Raw genomic sequence first — 21,970 nt, 5'->3', positions numbered from 1 at the left:
TATAGTTTACATAAGCAGATATACATGGCCAATTAATCAGATAATTCTAAGCAGTTTAAGAGCAGGGAAAATTAAAATCACATTGTGATACCATTAATCACACACAAATGTGACTAGGATTACAAAGCCTGGCTGAACAAAGTGTGCATGAAAAAATGGAACCTGTGGAACTTGGTAAAATCATTTTGAAAATAAATGTTTGGCAATATCTTATGCTGAATATACATTAGCATACCCTATGACCAGCAATTCAAATAGAAGGAATATATCCAATAGAAATTTGCACACAAAAGACACAATTAAAGAATGCTCACAGTAGCATAGTTCATGACAGTAAAGATGTAGAAACAACCCAAATAAATACCCATAATAATAGAATGGATAAATACATTGCACTATTTACATACACAGTGTGTATAACTCAGCAATGAAACTGAATAACTACAGCTACTTGTAATAACATAAACATATCTTACAAATAAAAGTTGAGCAAGAGAAGCCAAGAGCAATATTAAACATACTATATGATGCCTGTTATATAAAATTTAAAATAAATAATCTAACTAAACAAAATAATAGTGATAACTGATGAGTACATAGGTGGTAAAATTAAAAGGAAAAGCAAAGAAATCATTATCATAAAGGACAAGATGCTTTTTTTTTAATAAATTTATTTTTTATTTGTTTTCTTGGCTGTGTTGGGTCTTTGTTGCTGTGTGCGGGCTTTCTCTAGTTGCATGGAGCAGGGGCTAGTCTTCTTTGCAGTGTGTGGGCTTTTCAGTGCAGTGCCTTCTCTTGTGGAGCACAGGCTCTAGGCGTGCAGGCTTCAGTAGTTGTGGCACGCAGGCTCAATAGTTGTGGCTCTTGGGATCTAGAGCACAGGCTCAGTAGTTGCGGCACACAGGCTTAGCTGCTCCGTGGCATTTGGGATCCTCCCGGTCCAGGGATCAAACCTGTGTCCCCTACATTGGCAGGTGGATGCTTAAACACTGTGCCATCAAGGAAGCCCAGGACAAGGGAGGACAATAACTTTTTAGAGGGAGGTAGGGAAGGTATACTTTTTAGGGAAGAGTCACAAGGGGCACTTTTCTTTGCAATGTTTTATGTGTTGTCATGGGTTGAGTTGCACTAGAGTGCGGATAATTTTTGACTCACCCTGGTATTTTCATACATGCACTCTTTGCTGTGTGTTATAGCTTGAAAAGTTGAAAAATAAAGGGTAAGATGTATTTTTAATTGTAAAATATTGGTAAAACTTTATATAAGATTGTTAGTTCAGGTTGGCACACCTATGTTGAAAAACCATTTGTCATTAACAATAAAGATGAAGATGTCAATAACCTATGACCCATCACCTTCTCTTCAAGGCATATACATTATAGAAGCTTGCTTATTTTAAACAGAGGCATAAACAATCATAAAAATAGCAGAACTCTCTAACAGGACATATTTAGAAGCAAGAAACTACTTAGAAGTGATAAGAGGATGAATAAATTATATTATATTCATAAAATGGAACAATAGAGAGTAAAGGAAATAAACTATTGGTTCCTAGAGAAATCTCAAGATATACTGTTTGGGCAAAAACTCATCAAACTATGAATCCATTTTAATAAAGTTCAGAGATAAAGTAAATAATACATTGTTTAGCAGTACAAACATACATAGTGAACTAAGAAAAGAAGCTTTACCTCTGGGAGTGATGAAGGAATCAGGTCAGAAAGGAATATATGAGTGGCTTTAATTTGAATAAAAAGCTATCTTTCTTAATAAGCATAGAGAAAACATGGACTTGTTATATTTTTATTATTTTAAGTCAATATATAAACATATAATCTTTGCAGCAACTCAATGTTTAATAAGATCTTTTAAAAATAATATTTCTGGGTCTTCTAGCCATTTGTCATTTTTCTGTTGCCCACCCTTTACATCTTATCCCTAACAAATTATTTAGAAAATATTTTCATATAAGATTTACCCTTACATATGATTTGATAATAAAAGTGGATTAAATTTTGACAAATTAATTAACTCAGTATTTTTTCCAACTTGTCTTTTATGAGTTACTGTTTATCTTCAATTAAAATAATGAACTCTTTATAACAAGGCTTTCATATAGTGAGAAATAATTTTTCATATTTTACTTTTAATCATGATGTCAGAATTATGGATGATGACTTAAGGAATTTAAGACAATAAATTATTCAGAGAAGCTTTTTATTTCCCCCTTTGCATATTTTCAGCACCTGCAAACCATTGATTGGAATCAGTGGGATACATGTTGTTCATGCAATCAGAATAAAGACCCGTGTTTTATCAAAGGTAGCATGCAGGCGGTGTTCTATCAAAGGTAGAGAGTATCAAACACTCTATATTCATAGAGAAACTTTTGTAATTCCCTTACATACCCTAGCCTAGCAAATCTGCCGGCATCATGACCTTTGTTTCATATTGTGTTACCCATCTCCTTTCTTCTTTATGGGAGAGCAAATAAATACATTTATGATGCACTTTTAAAGAATGAATATGTGGAAACTTGGGATTGGAAAGAGGGTGGGGAAGTGAGGTTCCTATTAGGTACAGAGGATGTAGGAACTAATTCTGATTCAGTTTATTGTAGTAACAAATTAGTAAGGTATACTCTTTCTGAAACAGTCCCAGTATTTACAATATGTCAACCTGATACTGATCTCTTACTTCCTATACTACCCTATTTTAATTCAAGTCCTGTAGAGGAGACTTAAATCTCTTCTTGGCACATGTCCCCTAAATTTATTTCTCAGTGACCACAAGGGAAAGCCTCCTGTGTACCTGAAAAAGGTTTGCATTATTATTCAGCCTTGGTGTTGACCTTAAATTTCCCTATGACTACTCAAATAAGAATTTTGTTATTCTAACTAAAGAAAACATAACCTGACATAACTTTGAAATAACACCATTAACACAAGGATTTGTTGTTTTTGTGGTTGCTGGATTTCTTTTTTTTTTTCTTTTTAATTGTTTATTCCTAGCTTCTACCCATCAGGATTAAAAACAAAATAAAAAGAAGGCCATAAATTTTAGCCTTTCAGCCAGGCCACTAAGTTACATAAATATTATTTGAAATATGTAGTGGACTGTTCTGGTCTTTTATCATCAGGGTTTAGCTGGCATTTGTGAGATTTTTTATGATCTTTTTTAAAAATAAAAGGCACTGAGAATAGGGACTTCTGGTCAACATGGCTCTGCAAGTTCATGCTATGATGTAACATTTTAAACAAACTAACTAGAAATAGAGGTAAATGATAAGAAAAGCAACTTTTTATCGATATAAAATGTACATATGCATTATATATATATATACATATATATATACACATATATACACATACACACACTATCGAAAATAAGCCACGGGGAGGAAATAAAATAGAAAGTAATTTTTGAAACAGTGCAGAATCTAGGGGCCTTCTGGATTCAGGTTCTAAGGAAGAAGAAGTGGGTAGAACAGTCTAATGGATAATTACACCCAAAAATTTCCATGTGAGCTAGCCTTATTGTCTGAAGCCAGGGACTGGGGTTAGGCTAGTCACTCAAGAAATGAAACTTGAATTATTGCTGTTATGTGGTTTCAACTGAAATGACATCACATATCTTGGACTGAACTTAAAGAGAAAAACATTATTAAAGTAATTTTGTGCCCTGAAAAAATTTTCCATATCTAACTAATTTTCAGCTTTACTTTCCACTGCTTGGAAAGGCACAGGAAACAGGGAAAAGATACCATGACACAACCAAGTTGGTATATCTAACAGGAAATACTCATCACAGAGACAGAACCATAGAAAATTGAACTGACTGTAAATTTATCTCCCAGGGAAATTTAAGAAAAATTGCTTGGCTGGAAATATAAGTCTAAGTGGAAGGAAAAAAAGGGGGAAATCTCCTATGTTTCATGAGAATTTGTAATGATAAATGGTCATCATATGTGTTTACACTCAAATTAATATTGCCTGACTAGTCCAAAATACATTAGGCCAAATATAGTTTGAAAAAAATCCCATTTTGTCATGTCCTAAAGTGTTTGGAGGATTCAAATAAAAATCTTTCCTGGAAACATCTTCAATACCAGTTATAAAGTATTCCCACAAATAAACTTCCAAGGAATTTGAGCTCAAAGCCAAAACTTACAAATCACACAAGGAAATAAGACTGCAATGAATAAGTCCTCATAGACAACAGGCAACTGTATCACACATCAAGTGCTAAAAACATCAGAGACAACATATAAAACTAATCTGCATAGATCTGTTATATATTTCTATAAATTATATAACTATATTATACATGTTATATAATATATATATAATGTATATATATATGAACCTTAATCATGTATTAAGATTAAAATATATGAGCAAAGGGCAATAGATTAATTGAAACAATAAGTGCTTGAAGAAAAAATAGTACTTCTAGAAAAATATAGTAATTGATATTTAAAATTTATTGGATGTATTTAAGAGCAGATACACATAGTTGAAGAGAAAATTCACAAACTAAAAGAAAGTAAGAATTTATGTAAAACAAATATAAAGAGACAGAAATATGGACAGTAATGAAAAGAAGCTAAATGCAGTAGAGGACAGACTGCTAAGTTCCAACATACACTCAATTGGTAATTTTAGAATGGAGACAAAAAATATAGGAGAGATGCAGTACATGAAGAAATACTGGCAAACGAATTTACCATGAGCAATGAAAGAGATCAGTACTCAGATTCAGAAAGCCCTACAAATATCAGTCAGACTAAGAAATTTCTCCACCTAAATATATAATAATAAAAATACATAATATAAAAGGTAAAGCATATCTGCAAAGGAACTAGCAAAGACTATACAGATTATCTACTTATACAAATAGAAAAAAATGAGACTGATGATTTTTCACCGTCAGTTAACAAAAAATATCTGTAATGGATGGAATCAAGATGGCGGAGTAGGAGGATATGTGCTCACTCCCTCTTGTAAGAGCACTAGAATTATAACTAATTGCTGAACAACCATCAACAGAAAGACACTGGAACTCACCAAAAAAAACCATCCCACATCCAGAGACAAAGGAGAAGCCGCAATGAGATGGTAGGAGGAGCTCAATCATGTTAAAATCAAATCCCATAAATGCTGGGTGGGTGACTCACAAGCTGGAGAACAGTTATACCACAGAAGTCCTGAGAGTTCTGAGCCCCATGTCAGGCTTCCTAACCTGGGGACCCAGCAATGGGAGGAGGAACCCCCAGAAAATCAGACTTTGAAAGCCAGCAGGATTTGATTGCAGGACCTCCACAGGACTGGGGGAAATGGAGACTCCACTCTTCAAGGGCACACAAAAAAGTGTGCTCACCAGGACCCAGGGGGAAGGAGCAGTGACCCCACAGCAGACTGAACCAGACCTACCTGCTGGTGTTGGAGGGTTGCCTGCAGAGGTGGGGGGCAGCTGTGGCTCACCGAGGAGACAGGGGCACTGGCAACAGGGGTTCTGAGAAGTGCTCATTGGCGTGAGCCCTTCCAGAGTCCACCATTAGCTCCACCAAAGAGCCTGTAAGCTCCACTGCTGGATCGCCTCAGGCCAAATGACCACCAGGGTGGAAACACAGTCCCAACCATTGGCAGACAAGCAGATTAAAGTGTCACTGAGCTCCACCCAACAAATCAGATTAAAGTTTTACTGAGCTCCACCCACCCAGCCCAACCCACTATCAGTCCCTCCCATCAGGAATCACCCACCAGCCTCCTACACAGCTTCCTCCACAAGAGGGCAAACAGCAGAATCAAGCAGTATCAGCAGTATTTCATCTTGTGGAACTGAAAATCACAGCCACAGAAAGACACAGAAAATGAAAAGGCAAAAGACTTTGTACCAGATGAAGGGACAAGATAAAACACCAGAAAAACAACTAAATGAAGAGGAGATAGGCACCCTTCCAGAAAAAGAATTCAGAATAACGATGGTGAAGATGATCCAGGACTTTGAAAAAAGATTGGAGGCAAAATTCAAAAGTTGCAACAAAGGTTTAGCAAAGACCTAGAAGAATTAAAGAACAAACAGAGATATGCAACACAATAACTGAAATGAAAAATACTCTAGAAGGAACCAATAGCAGATTAACTGAGGCAGAAGGACGAGTAAGTGACCTAGAAGACAGAATGGTGATAATCACTGATGCAGAAAAGAATAAAGAAAAAAGAATGAAAAGAACAGAAGACAGCCTAAGAGACCTCTGGGACAATGTTAAATGCACTAACATTCACATTGTAGGGGTCCCAGAAGGAGAAGAGAGAGAGAAAGGACCTGAGAAAATACTGGAAGAGATTATAGTTGAAAAATTCCCTAACATGGGAAAGGAAATAGCCATCCAAGTCCAGGAAGTGCAGAGAGCCCCAGGCAGAATAAACCCAAGGAGAAACATGCCAAGACATATAGTAGTCAAACTGACAAAAATTAAAGACAGAGAAAAGTTATTGAAAGCAACAAGGGAGAAATGACAAATAACATACAAGGGAACTCCCATAAGGTTAACAGCTGATTTCTCAGCAGAAACTCTACAAGCCAGAAGGGAGTGGCATGATATATTTAAAGTGATGAGAGGGAAGAAACTACAACCAAGAATACTCTACCCAGCAAGGATATCATTCAGATTCGAGGGAGAAATCAAAAACTTTCCAGACAAGCAACAGCTAAGAGAATTCAGCACCACCAAATCAGCCCTACAACAAATGCTAAAGGAACTTCTCTAAGCGGGAAACATAAGAGAAGAAAAGGACCTACAAAAACAAAAAGAAAACAATTAAGAAAATGGTAATAGGAACATACATATCGATAATTACCTTGAATGTAAATGGATTAAATGCACCAACTGAAAGACACAGACAGGCTGAATGGATACAAAAACAAGACCCATATATATGCTGTCTATAAGAGACCCATTTCAGACCTAGGGACACATACAGACTGAAAGTGAGGGGATGGAAAAAGATATTCCATGCAAATGGAAATCAAAAGAAAGCTGCAGTAGCAATACTCGTATCAGATAAAATAGACTTTAAAATAAAAAATGTTACAAGAGACAAGAAAGGTCACTACATAAAGATCGAGGGATCAATCCACGAAGAAGAGAAAACAATTATAAATATATATGCACCCAATATAGGAGCACCTCAATACATAAGGCAAATACTAACAACTATGAAAGAGGAAATCGACAGTAACACAATCATAGTGGGGGACTTTAACATCCCAGTTACACCAATGGACAGATCATCCACACAGAAAATTAATAAGGAAACACAAGCTTTAAATGACACAGTAAATCAGCTTGATTTAATAGATATCTATAGGACATTACATCCAAAAACAGCAGATTACACATTCTTCTCCAGTGCACATGGAACATTCTCCAGGATAGATCACATTTTGGGTCATAAATCAAGCCTTGGTAAATTTAAGAAAATTGAAATCACATCAAGCATCTTTTCTGACCACAATGCTATGAGATTAGAAAACAATTACAGGAAAAAAACTGTAAAAAAACACAAAAACATGGAGGCTCAACAATACATTACTAAATAACCAACAGATCACTGAAGAAATTAAAGAGGAAATCAAAAATAGCTAGAGATAAATGACAATGAAAACACAACGATCCAAAACCTATGAGATGCAGCAAAGGCCGTTCTAAGAGGGACATTTATAGTGATACAATCCTATCTCAAGAAACAAGAAAAATCCCAAATAAGCAATCTAACCTTATACCTAAAGAAACTAGAGAAAGAAGAGCAAACAAAACCCAAAGTTAGTAGACAGAGTGAAATCATAAAGATCAGAGCAGAAATAAATGAAATAGAGACAAAGAAAACAATAGCAAAAATCAATAAAACTAAAAGCTGGTTCTTTGAGAAGATAAATAAAATTGATAAACCTCTAGCAAGACTCATGAAGAAAAAGAGGGAGAGGACTCAAATCAATAAAATTAGAAATAAAACAGGAGAAGTTACAACAGACACGGCAGAAATAAAAAGCACCATAAGAGATTACTACAAGCAACTATATGCCAATAAAATGGACAACCTGGATGAAATGGACAGATTCTTAGAAAGGGTTAACCTTCCAAGACTAAATCAGGAAGACATAGAAAATATGAACAGACCAATCACAAGGAATGAAATTGAAACTGTGACTAATAATCTCCCAACAAACAAAAGTCCAGGACCAGATGGATTCACAGGAATTTTATCAAACATTTAGAGAAGAGCTAACACCCATCCTTCTCAAACTCTTCCAAAACATTGCAGAGGAAGGAACATTCCCAAACTCATTTTATGAAGCCACCATCACCCTAATACCAAAACCAGACAAAGATACTACAAAAAAAGAAAACTACAGACCAATATCACTGATGAATTTAGATGCAAAATTCCTCAACCAAATACTAGCCAACAGAATCCAACAACACATTCAAAGGATCATACACCATGATGAAGTGGGGTTTATCCCCGGAATGCAAGGATTCTTCAATATATGCAAATCAATCAATGTGATACACCATATTAACAAATGGAAAGATCAAAACCACATAATCATCTCAAGAGATGCAGAAAAAGCTTTGGACAAAATTCAACACCCATTTATGATACAAACTCTCCAGAAGGTGGGCATAGAGGGAATCTACCTCAACATAATAAAGGCCATATATAACAAACCCACAGAAAACATCATTCTTAATGGTGAAAAACTACAAGCATTCCCTCTAAGATCAAGAACAAGTAAAGGATGTCCACTCTCACCACTACTATTCAACATAGTTTTGGAAGTCCTTGCCACAGCAATCAGAGAAGAAAAAGAAATAAAAGGAATCCAAATTGGTAAAGAAGAAGTAAAACTGTCACTGTTTGCAGATGACATGATATCTCCACATAGAAAATCCTAAAGATGCCACCAGAAAACTACTTGAGCTCATCAATGAATTTGGTAAAGTTGCAGGATAAAAAATTAACACACAGAAATCTCTTGCATTTCTATACACCAACAATGAAAGGTCAGAAAGAGAAATTAAGGAAACAATCCCATTCACCATTGCAACAAAAAGAATAAAAAACCTAGGCATAAACCTAACCAAGGAGGTAAAAGACCTGTACTCAGAAAACTATAAGACACTAATGAAAGAAATCAAAGACAACACAAACACAGGGAGGGACATACCATGTTCTTGGATTGGAAGAATCAACATTGTGAAAAATGACTATACTACTGAAAGCAATTTACAGATTCAATGCAATCCCTATCAAATTATCAATGGCATTTTTTACAGAACTAGAACAAGAAATTTTACGATTTGTATGGAAACGCAAAAGACCCTGAATAGCCAAAGCAATCCTGAGAAGGAAAGACGGAGTTGGTGGAATCAGGCTTCCTGACTTCAGGCTATATTCCAAGGCTACAGTGATCAAGACAGTATGATACTGGCACAAAAACAGACACATAGATCAATGGAACAGGATAGAAAGCCCAGAGATAAACTACGGTCAACTAATCTATGACAAAGGAGGCAAGGATATACAATGGAGAAAAGGCAGCCTCTTCAATAAGTGGTGCTGGGAAAACCAGACAGTTACATGTAAAAGAATGAGATTAGAACACTTCCTAACACCATACACAAAAATAAACTCAAAATGGATTAAAGACCTACATGTAAGGCCAGATACTATAAAACTCCTAGAGGAAAACAGAGGAAGAACAGTCTTTGATGTAAATCACAGCAAGATCTCTTTTGATCCACCCCCTAGAGTAATGGAAATAAAAACAAAAATAAATAAGTGGGACCTAATGAAACTTCAAAGCTTCTGCACAGCAAAGGAAAGTATAAGCAAGACAAAAAGACAACACTCAGAATGGGAGAAAGTATTTGCAAACGAATCTAGAGACAAAGGATTAATCTCCAAAATATATAAAGTTTATCCAGCTCAATATCAAAAAAACAAACACCCCAATCAAAAAATGGGCAGAAGACCTAAATAGGCCTTTCTCCAAAGAAGACATACGGATGGCCAAGAGGCACATGAAAAGCTGCTCAACAGCACTCATTATTAGAGAAATGCAAATCAAAACGACAATGAGGTATCACCTCACACCAGTTAGAATGGGAATCATCAGAAAATCTACACACAGTAAATGCTAGAGAGGGTGTGGAGAAAAAGGAATGCTCTTGCATTGACTGATGGGAATGTAAATGGATACATCCACTATGGAGAACAGTTTGGAGGTTCCTTGAAAAAGTAAAAATAGAACTACCATACGACCCAGCAATCCCACTACTGGGCATATACCCAGAGAACACCATAATTCAAAAAGACACATGCACTCCAATGTTCATGGCAGCACTATTTACAATAGCCAGGACATGGAAGCAACCTAAATGTCCATCAACAGATGAATGGATAAAGAAGATGTGGTACATACATACAATGGAATATTACTCAGCTGTAAAAACCACATGAAACTGGGACATTTTTAGAGACATGGATGAACTTAGAGACTGTCATACAGAGTGAAGTGAGTCAGAAAGAGAAAAACAAATATTATATATTAACACATATATGTGGACTATAGAAAAATGGTACAAACCAACTGGTTTTCAAGGCAGAAATAGAGACACAGATGTAGAGAACAAACATATGGACACCAAGTGGGGAAAGCAGGGAGGGTTTGGTGGGGAATGAATTTGGAGATTGGGATATCAAATTATACACTCTAAATATATGCAGTTTATTGTAAAAAAAAAAACAAAAAAAGACTACGCTAGAGATAATTTTCAAGGATTTTGTTAATAACAGATTTAGAAAAGGGAAAAAAATGGATTAAAGACTTGAACATAAAATCTTAAACTATAAAAGTCCTAGAAGAAAGAAAAGAATAAGCTCCTTGGCTTTGATCTTGGCAATGATTTTTTTTTTTTTTTTTGATATTTGACACTAAAAGCAAATACAACAAAAGTAGAAATAAAGTGAGACTACATCAAAATAAAAAGCTTCTGCTAGCAAGGAAATCTCTCAATGAAATGGAAAGCAACCTACTGAATAGGAGAAAATATTTGCAAATCAAAATATATAAGAATTCATACAACTCCAATAGCAAGAAAACCTCAAACAATTGATTAGTAAATGGTTAGAGATTCTAAATTTTCCAAAAAGACTACAAATGAACAACAGGTACATGAAAAGATGCACAACATCACTCATTATCAGGGAAATGCAAATCAAAACCATAATGAGGTGTCTCCTCAAAACTGTTAAGATGTCTTTTACCAAAAAGTCAAAAATGTAAATTAGTACAGCCACTATGGAAAACAGTATGAAGGTTCATGAAGAAATTTTTAAAATTAACTAACATATAATCCAACAATCCCACTTTTGGGTATATATCCAAATGGAATGAAAGCATTATCTTGAAGAGATATCTGTACTCTCATGTTCATTTCAGTATTATTCATAATAGTCATGATATGAAAAGGATCTAAGTGTCCATTGATGGATGAATGAATAAAGAAATATGGTTTTACATAAAGACTGGAATGTAATTTAGCCTTAAAAAAGAAGAAAATTCTGCCATTTGTGACAATATTTGCCTTCCACAAACTTGGAGGGCTTTATGCTAATGAAATAAGCCAAACAGAAAAAGACAAATATTTCATGATATCATTTATATGTAGAATAAAAAAAGTCAAACTTATAGTAACAGTAGAAAAGTGGTTGCCAGGGGCTGGAAATAGGGAGAAGCTGGTAATACTGTGTAAACTATAAAGTGAACAAAATCTGACAATCTAAAAAAAAAAAAAAACTGTAACATGCTGAGAGAAAATAATTTCTTGTATACCAGACAATACATTTATATACCAAACTAACATGCCTTTCAAGAATGGAAGTGAAATAATTTTTGAAAAACAAAATAGAATTTGGCAGCAGTAAATCCTTATCAAAAGAAATTCCAAGAGATATATTTTTTTGTAGAAGAAAAGTGATTCCAGATGAGACCAAGGTAACAGTCCTAGTGGATTCTCATTAACAAGAGACCCTTATATGACCCATGAGAAATGAGTTTTGTGGTCAAATAAATTTGAGGAAAGCCAAACTCCTTTAAAATTTGCAACAAAATCAGTATATGAAAAGATCTGACAAGTAAATGCAAAAGAAAACTGTTGAAGTTAAATCAGCATATCCTAGATCTAACACCATAAAACATTTTTTGTCAATGAGTCATGGTTACTATCTCAGAGAATATACCTTTGGGAGTGTGGAACTATGATTTCAAAGCAAAAGCTTAAAAGTATTTCTAAACAAGAAAAACAAATGAAACACAAAAAGAGATTAACAGAGATGGAAAACATTTATCAAGGAACAACAACAACAAAAAAACCAATGTTGTTCTGGATGGCAAGCATTAAAATGGCACAAATTTTATATCCCCATCAATGTAAATATTTAATATTAATCCAATAAAATCCCAAATTGCTTTTTATTGATCTCAATAATATGATTGTCAAATTCATCTGGAGGTATATTTAGGATGAGATTAATAAAACATTTTTCTTACAAAAAATAAATAGTAATAAAAGGAATTTGCATTTCCTGACATTATAGCATTTTAGAGTTGAAATAATTCATAAATTGTGATGGCTCTTATACAGAATATATATGCAGAAAGATTATGGGAACAAAAGAAAAATCCAGGGAAAATTCTTCTATGTTGTACCTATAAGGAACAGTTTAATTTATTTTAAAACGGCATTCAAATTAGTAGGCAAAGAAATTAATAAATGATGGTGGGATTCTCATTAACTTTAATACAAAAAGTAACAGTGAATCCTGACACACAACATGCATAATCAATAGCTATATATATTCCAAAGATACTAAATTTCAAAATAAAACATGGTATAAAATAGAAACAATTATGGTTGACTCAAGATAGAAAATTTAAAGTAGCAAAAATGTAATGAATTCATCAATATACTCAACAATAATAAACCTATACATTCCAAATGAATATAAACAAACATAAAAAGACACTGAAAAAACTGAGATTTCTATTACACAAGAGATTAAAATCTTTATTATAAAAGTCCTTCTTACAAATCAGAAAAAGAAAATGAAAATACTAAGGGAAAAAATTTAGATTTAGACAGATCTGCATCTATTCAGCCACTCTTAAGTGGGCAGAAAGCATTACTCTAGATTAACTTGGTACTTGTAGAATCCAATAAAAGTAAAAACAGATATAAAGTCTGTTTTCAAGTTTACCACTTAGTAGCTGTATAGCTTAATTCTTATTTTTCACATCTAAAGAAATGATAGAAAACCTACCAGAAAGGATTATTGTATTAGAAAATTATGCAGAAATTGTTCACAAATACACAAAGTGTTGTATAAACAGTGGAAATGCAATTTTTTTTTCAAATGCAAATCTAAATGAATGAAAGGACCATAAGAATCTATGTAATCTTTTGGCAACTTTCTGTGAATCTATAATTATTTCAAAATAAAATTTAAAAAATGCTTTCTCTAAAAATACATGCAACTTTATTTTTCTATAACAGATCTTAAGTATTAGGTTAAACCCTGTGAAATTGCCAATATTTAACTGTTATTAGCCTATAGAAATGGAAATTTCATATTCATCACATAACGTTATTATGAGACCCTGATGAGCATTGGAAGGAATCTGACATAGGTAAATTTGGAGCTTGTCTTCCTCTGCTTATTACAGCACTTAAATTGTAGGAGCTCACATGAGCTAAGGAAGCTTTCTTTCGCCCACCTTATTCCCACACTGGCCTCCCTGACAAGCAGTTTCCCTGGACAGATCTTGGGCTTGCACTCTATCCACCTGGGACATGACTAAGTCACTCTTGATCTTGATTGTGAGGTCATTTGTTCTGGGTTCCTCTCTGCTAACTCCAATGCACTGCTCAAAGAAGCCTGTATCATGCTTTTGTTTTTATGTTCCAGTAACCTCAGGAAAAATCAAGGGGCCATCTAAGGCCCTTCAGGAAATTGAGGTACACAGAGAGAGTTCTACTTCTCGTATATCAGAGTATGGAGTAGGGAACTTCTCAATTTGTCTCAACCCCTTTATGACAGGCCACAAAATGAGATTATTTAACTCCCAGGGCCTTGCTTCCTCTAGAACCACAATGGAAAATGAAGTATAACATTAAGGTGAGATTTGGAAAAGCCCAGAGGAGGAAAGGCCTACAGTATCTACTCAATATTGATTCTCCTTTATCTTTTCTCTTCTTCACATCATTCTGAGGGCATTTTATCCAAACAGGTGTAGGAATCCTACCTCTGATTCATCAAGTTTCCTTTGTCATGAGTCCTCTTAGGGCCTAAGCTTTTGAAAATCATCATCTATTTCTTTGCTACTCTTCATTCCCTTTGGTAAACTTTGGTTACCTCATGGTTTATTTGCTGGAATACAATTGGATGGGCGCCAGGAACACAGAGTAACTAGAAATAGACACAGACTCCATCATTCAGTGTTTCAAAGTAGAACTTGCTATATTTGCTCCTCTAGTAAATATTCATATTGCAACAGGGAAAATTTGCTACTCCTCCAGATCTCTATTTTCTCTCTTGTCTTAAACATGCAACTCCATTTCTATCTATTCTCCTGAGACTCAGTAAGCTTATTCTCATCAGAAAATGCTAAAAGGACTACATTTATCCTTTCTTCCTAAACTCTATTAACATCCCTTGGTGGGTAGTGGTAGCATAGGACCATCAATAAATATTTCAAAAGCATATCTTTGGGATTCTGAGCTAGGTGGGGAAAAAGACCTTTCTTTCTGTCTCTGCAACATTAAAACAAAAGAGGGTGGATTTTATTTTTTGCCCCCTATTTTTTGGCCTTGATGAATTACTTTTCTTAAAAATCTAGTAAAAATAGAATATTGATTCAGGTCATAGAGAAGTTACTTCCGACGCTTTCAAACTCATAAACTTTATCATACTTATCAGTCTGAATGTTTCATAAATTTTATCCAAAAATTGACTAGACACATTAATATTTCATCCAAACCATTTGTTCAAAACACTAAATACATTATTATTTCCTTATCTAAATTTACTTCTTTTCAATATTTAAAAATCATTAAATTTCCAAAGCATTTTTATAGTACAAATATCCCTATATAATATGGATAAAACCTTATTTTTTAATGGGAAAACACCTATGACATGAAAAACAATGAAAAGTCCCATCTGTGTACGATGCTTATTACTGTACTTTTCCTAGTTGCAGCATTATCCCATTGGTACTATTAACAAAATTCACTGCCAGTCCTTTTGCCATATTTTCCACAGGTACTTCACTGCTGGATTAAGTTTATGCTTTAGAAGTTGCTTCAAGGTGGGATGACAATAAAGATAAGCGTAGGTTCCTGTTCATTCAAAAAATATATCGCTTTTGTACTTGGAAAACTGTATATAAAATAATTGCATCAACTTTATTTCCATAACGATCTTGAAGGTATTCCACCACTGTCTTTTAGCATTTAATGAAAAAAGAATTAGCGGTTGCATGATCTTCTTTCCTACCTGCCCAAATTATTATTTATTTCTGAAGGTTTGTATACTTACTAGGATGTATCCAGGACAGATGGTTCTGAATCAATTTTGCTTAGCAAATCAGTAATGCCTAGCTAGATCAATCCATGTTGTCACAAATTGCAAAATTTTATTCATTTTTATGACTAATAGTCCATTGCATACACAGATATGCATACCTCATTTATTGTGCTTCACAGATATTGCTTTTTTGTTTAAACAAATAGAAGGTTTGTGGCAACCCTGGAGCCATTTTTCCAACAGCATTTACTCACTTTGTGTTTCTATCTCACATTTTGATAATTCTCACAGTATTTCAAACTCTTCATTACTATTTTTTATGGCGATCTGTGATCAATAATCTTTGATGTTACAACTATAATTCACTGAAGGCTCAGATGATAGCACTTTTTAAGGATAAAGTATTTTTTACTTAAGATATCTGCATTGTTCTTTTAGACATGATGCTATTGCATCCTTAATAGACCACAGTATAGTATAAATGTAACTGTTACATGCACTGGGAAACAAAAAAAATTGTTGGACTCGCTTTACTGCAGGTCTGGAACCGAACCTGAAATATATCCCAATTTGCCTGTATAGATCACATCTTCTTTATCCATTCATTTATAAATGGACACAGGTTTCTTCCATATTTTGTTGATTGTTAATAACATTGCAATAAACATAGTGGTGCATAAACCTTTTTTAATTAATGTTTTTGTTTTCTTTGTGTAAACATGCAGGAGTGGAACTGGTGCCTCATATGGTAGTTTTATTTTTAATGTTTTGAGGACTCTCCATACTGTTTTCCAGTAGCGGCTGCACGAGTTTACAATCCCATCAACCATGCATGAGGGTTTCTCCACATTCTCCCCAGCTTTCTGGCTCTCTTGAATGTAATCCTCACTGGTTTTCAAAGCCAGACGTTTTGAGTGCTTATCTTCCAAGTGCTTTTAGAAACCCTGGGTTGGGTAACCCAATGTGAGACTTGTAACCTCATGCTAAAGGGAGGACCTCACAGTTGTGATATCCTTCCTGCTCATGGTTCAGTGACCAGGTGTGTGTCCTGACTGGACCACATCTCCATCCCTCCTACCAGTCTCATTGTGGCTCCTTCTTTATATCTTTAGTTGTGGAAAATCTTTTCTGCTAGTCTTCAGGATGTTCTCAGATATACTTGCTCTGTAAGTAGTTGTAATTTTGGTGTCCCCGTGGGAGAAAGTGAGCTCTGGATCTTCCTACTCTGCCAACTTTATCTCCTACCATTTTGCATTTTTTAAAACTCCTATCCCATATGTTTTATGCTATATTTTCCACAGTGTGTATTTTCCCTTATATTTCTTGTGTTTCCCCCCCACCCCACCCATTTCTGGAATGGTTTTATTTCTACATCTTTCTTAAAATTTGTCAGTTCATGTTTCATCTCCTTTTATTCTCCCATCATCTCTGCCCTGAGATCTTGCTTTTTAAAATTCCCTTCTTAAAGGCAATTGTCATGAAATTTTCTTGTATTCTTGATGATGTATTTGGACAGAATTATTATCTTCTCTTTGCCACACTGCTCTAGTAAAAAGTCTAATGCTATTTACCTTTTAAAAATACTTTTCCTCTTTTTTCCATTTGTATCAGTGCTGTACCAATTCCTAAACTGATCATGGAAGAACGTGAATTTCTTGGACTTGCCTTTTACATAAATGGTGGTGTATAAAAGGTAATAACGCCCAGATGGATCTTCAAGAAGAGTCCATGTTTACACCCTAGCACTATGCACTCTTTTTCCTATTCCCGCTACATTTCCATCAATTAAAAACTAGAAACAGGAGAACTTTTGACATCAACCTGATCACCACAGTCTTCATACCATTGTTACCTAAAAGAAATATCCTTTCCTCCCACCACTGCAAGAGTACATAAAGGCTGGCATTTATATCTCTCTTCATTTTGACCCTCTCACCACTCTCTGTATTTCTTGTCCTTACTTATTCTTAAGAGGATTCCTCCAGTTAGTTACTTTTGGCAGCCTCTATGTGTATTTTGGTATTCTGTGGATTCTTTCTGTCTCCCAGTTTCACTAAAAATGATATTTGCTTTTGGACGATTTTTAGGCAGAGAGTGAGAAATAGTGACTCATCCAGTTATGTTCCTAGCAGAAATTCCAACAGTGCTGCTTTTAAATGGGGAAAGTTTGGACACAGAAAAAAAAGTGTGGATATGTATAAGATATGTACATATACTATAGCATATATGTATGTTTGCATATATAAATATATGTAGGATTTCCATTCTTTAAAATTCATGTGGAGAAATATGTACACATAAAATCAAAAACTTATGTTTTAGGAAAAACTGATTTCTAAATCTTTCCCGTATGCAATAAATTATCCAAAGGTAGAGAAAAGTTTTGAGAGTTATACATAAAAGGTAGCAGTGATTTAAAAGAGGGTTTTATTTTTCCTTAATTTTTTGAACATGCATTTCAAAAATAAAAATGTATTGCTTTGCCTGAGAGAAACAAGTTATTTACAACTGTATTTTATATCTAGGCTATCTACATATATTTTCTTAAACTTTTTCTTTATAATTTTTTTATTCTTTTCTTTCTAAGAAATCTATTTTTACTCTAAATTTAATAAAATTGTATTTTTATATTCTGATTTCAGTGGTTTTTATGTTTTAATTCTTAAATTTAACTCTTTATGGATATTCTTGATAATTTATTTAATTCTTAAATTTAACTCTTTATGGATATTCTTGATAATTTATTTGATTATCTTTCTTTTCCTCACTCATCTGAAATGCTATTTTATTACAGTGACATTATTTATCAATGGTTCCTAAATTTTATATTTATCAGTGGTTCTTAAATTTTATTTTTATTTTATTTATAGTATGCAACTGCTATACATCAGAATTGACATATCACAGCCTGCTGTATATATAAGGCAGATCCTATGTGGCAGTGACTGCTAGGTGTACTTATTATAACTGTATCCCTTTCCACCCAGTAATCAGTGATATACAATAGTTGAGACTCTATGGACCAAGTATTTATATATTTTTCTTTGTTTTTGATCATTTATTCTGTTCCTATGTAGTAAATCAAATATGCTTGTTATACTAATTATGAGTGTTTTATGATATGTTTTGATATCTGAAAGATATCAGAATTTGATTTGGTGAATTTATTCTTCAAGATCAAATCTGTAATTGTTTAGACAAACTTTTATGTTCAAGAGATACCTGTAAATTACTTTAAAAATTTGACTGAACACAGGGATATCAACTCGATGATTGGTGATGACTTAAAGGGGTGGGATAGGGAGGGTGGGAAGGAGTTGCAGGAGGGAGGGGATATGGGGGTAATATATACGTAGATACAGATCATTCACTTTGTTGTACAGCAGAAACTGGCACAACAGTGTAAAGCAATTATACTCCAATAAAGAGCTTAAAAAAATTTGATTGAACTTGTATTATGTCACATATTAGTAGCAAACGGCTATCTTCATTGTATCACTTCTAATTCAGAAACATAGAGGCATTTCCATTTTTCAGGTCTTCTTTTATAACACTTAATAAAACTCTGTGGCTTACATCATTTTCAAAACACATTTTTATATATTAAATAAATAAAATGAGTTTTCAGATTTTCTTTAAAATAATTTTTCTTAAAACACTGTATGTAGATTGGATGTGATGGGTGCATAACTAGAGACAGGGCAGAAAAAATTATTTTAAGGACTATTGCAATAATTCTGGCATGAGATGGTGATGCTCTGAAATTATGTAAAGAATGACAGTGATGAAAAAGTGGCATATGTGAGCAGTGTCCAGTTAATGGAATCAATAGAACATGGTGATTGTTGAGTGTGGAATGTAAAATAAGTCAACATCCATGATTAAGTTATCAATAAAGTACAGATCTAAGTTTTAGGAATTAGGTAAAGAATTTCTTAGTGAATTGAGTTTATGGTGTGTGGTACAGCATCTAGATGAGGATTTCAGCAGGCAACTAATATATTATCTTGTTATTGACCTTGGTTTTTTCCTTTACTTTTTCATCTGTAAAATAAAGATAATCATAATTACCTCATGGAGTTTATATCAATGACTATGGGAAAACACTTAGGTTCTCTCTCCTCTTCCTTTCTCCTGCTATAGACATATAATTGTTCTGTTACATTTTCTAGCTGCCAGTGCAAGAAACACAAGGAAATATGAAACTGTGTACAATTTGCAGTTTGCATATCTGTCTCTGCAAAAACTGCAACAGTTAGCATAAGCCACTATTTTTGTACTTAATAATTCAGCTTTTGCAACACAAATATGGACTTGAAATATTTTGGACATTTTTTACTCATTCAGTAAATATTAATTCTTCTAAGATGATATTTGTGATAGTGAAGTCATTATAAATAATTTGCTTATGAAAAGTAAAGTAGTTCCCAGCTGTGTGTATTTAAATATGAGTTACATTATATTTTTTGATTGCAATAACCTCTTCTAATTTTTTACAATCACTTGTCTAGAGCAGTTTTAATCCTTTTCACAATTCTTATATGTCTATTTATTATGATTGTCTGATTTAATTTGTGTGTGTGTGAACATAGACAATTTTCCTACCCTTAGTTTGGGAGATTTTGTATGGCTTGTGAATTACTTTGGGTTTTTGGCTCAGTGACAATATAAGCAAAATTCTATTCTGAATCTAAGCCTGAAAACTGTCAAGGAGAAAGAAAATTAAATGTTGACTCCCTAAAACTTGACATAACACAAGAATCTAATGGATCCTGGACATTTAAAATAGAAAAACTCTAAATAACATAACTGATCCTGATTAAAGTAGTCCTCTTCCATCTGCTCTCAGAAGTGGCTATCAATACAGAATTGTGATTTTTTTAAATGCTTTTTCTAAAATGGCCAAAATAAAATTTGAGGCAGCAAAACATGGCAGTAGGTAGTGGGAGGCATATGAATAGAAATAAAAATAGAGTAATATTCTTGTATTTTTCAATCAGGATTTATTTTACACTATGGTAGAAAATATGCTTGAAATTGTGCATTAAAATGTACTGGCTACCATAAAAAAGCAGTGAAATGCATAACTTCAAATGCAATAAAGAAAAATGAATGTGCTGAATTCAGCAGCGGCAAAATATGAGGGAAAAAAGCATAAAGAAAGGACAGCAATTAGAAACACAAAATGAAACAGCAAAATGATTCCAAATATGTTAGGATTCGCAGCAAATTGAAACAGGTTTAAATCATCTAGTAAAATACAAATTATGTCAGATTGTATTAAAATAAACATTATATAAATAATTAAGATTACTTTGGAAAGTCTAAAATATAGAAGGATTAGAAAATAAAGAAAAAGAGTTATTGCAGGGAAAGTATCTAATATTTTAATGTCAGGACAAAAAACTGGTGCATGTATATGAATAACAGACCACATAGATTGCAATCTGAAAGTGTTTAAAATGACAGAGAAGACTACATTTGGCAAAAGGTACCTTTTGCCAAGAAGATATAATACTTACAAACTTGTAGTCACTTAATAACCTCACTTTGAAATATATACAGCAAAATTTGGCAGAAATTCAAGATGAAGTAGATAAATATACTCTGTGGGGGGGAAAAGGAAATATAAAGTTGCAGAGGATACGAAATACTAAAGTAATAGCTTTGTTCCATAAATGTGAATATGTATATTCACATACCTCTAGCACACATAATATATATGTTGCACTAAAATCTAGGCAGCAGAGTCTCAAAACATTGTAAAGAAATGACCAGATTCAATCAATGTAAACAACCCACAAATCAATTAAGGATAAGAATAGGCATAGTTAAATTCACTTAGAAACCACAGACAACACTTAGTACAATGCATAGGCTCTAAAAGTGACACTTCAAATTACAAATATATACACTTACACACACATATAAAATACATAACTTTATGTACATAATTTTAAGTGTGTCTTTATGTACTTTAGGTGTTTGAACATTCTACCTTACCCTTTACACATTTATTCAGAAGAATGTTGAGGTCTACCCAGTTGAAAGACTTACCCAGGTTTGTTGCCTCTACTCAACCTAAGGAACTAAAAGGAGATGGATGTCCAATGCTTAATATCTATAATTGGATGAATCAAGAAACACAGACCAACATATTTCGTACACCAACAAGTAAGCACAATTCTCACTGTGGGGTAGAGTAAATGAATGATGGGAATCCCGCTGTATGAGAACCTAAAGACAGAGAGATTCCTTCACAAAAATTTATTATTTTCTTTCTTCTTTATTAGTTCCAATCTTGATGTTGCTTC

The sequence above is a fragment of the Hippopotamus amphibius genome, chromosome 5, assembly GCF_030028045.1.
Source record: "Hippopotamus amphibius kiboko isolate mHipAmp2 chromosome 5, mHipAmp2.hap2, whole genome shotgun sequence".
Lineage (NCBI taxonomy): Eukaryota > Metazoa > Chordata > Mammalia > Artiodactyla > Hippopotamidae > Hippopotamus > Hippopotamus amphibius.
The sequence above is the reverse complement of the archived record's forward strand: the minus strand, read 5'-3'. Positions refer to the sequence as shown.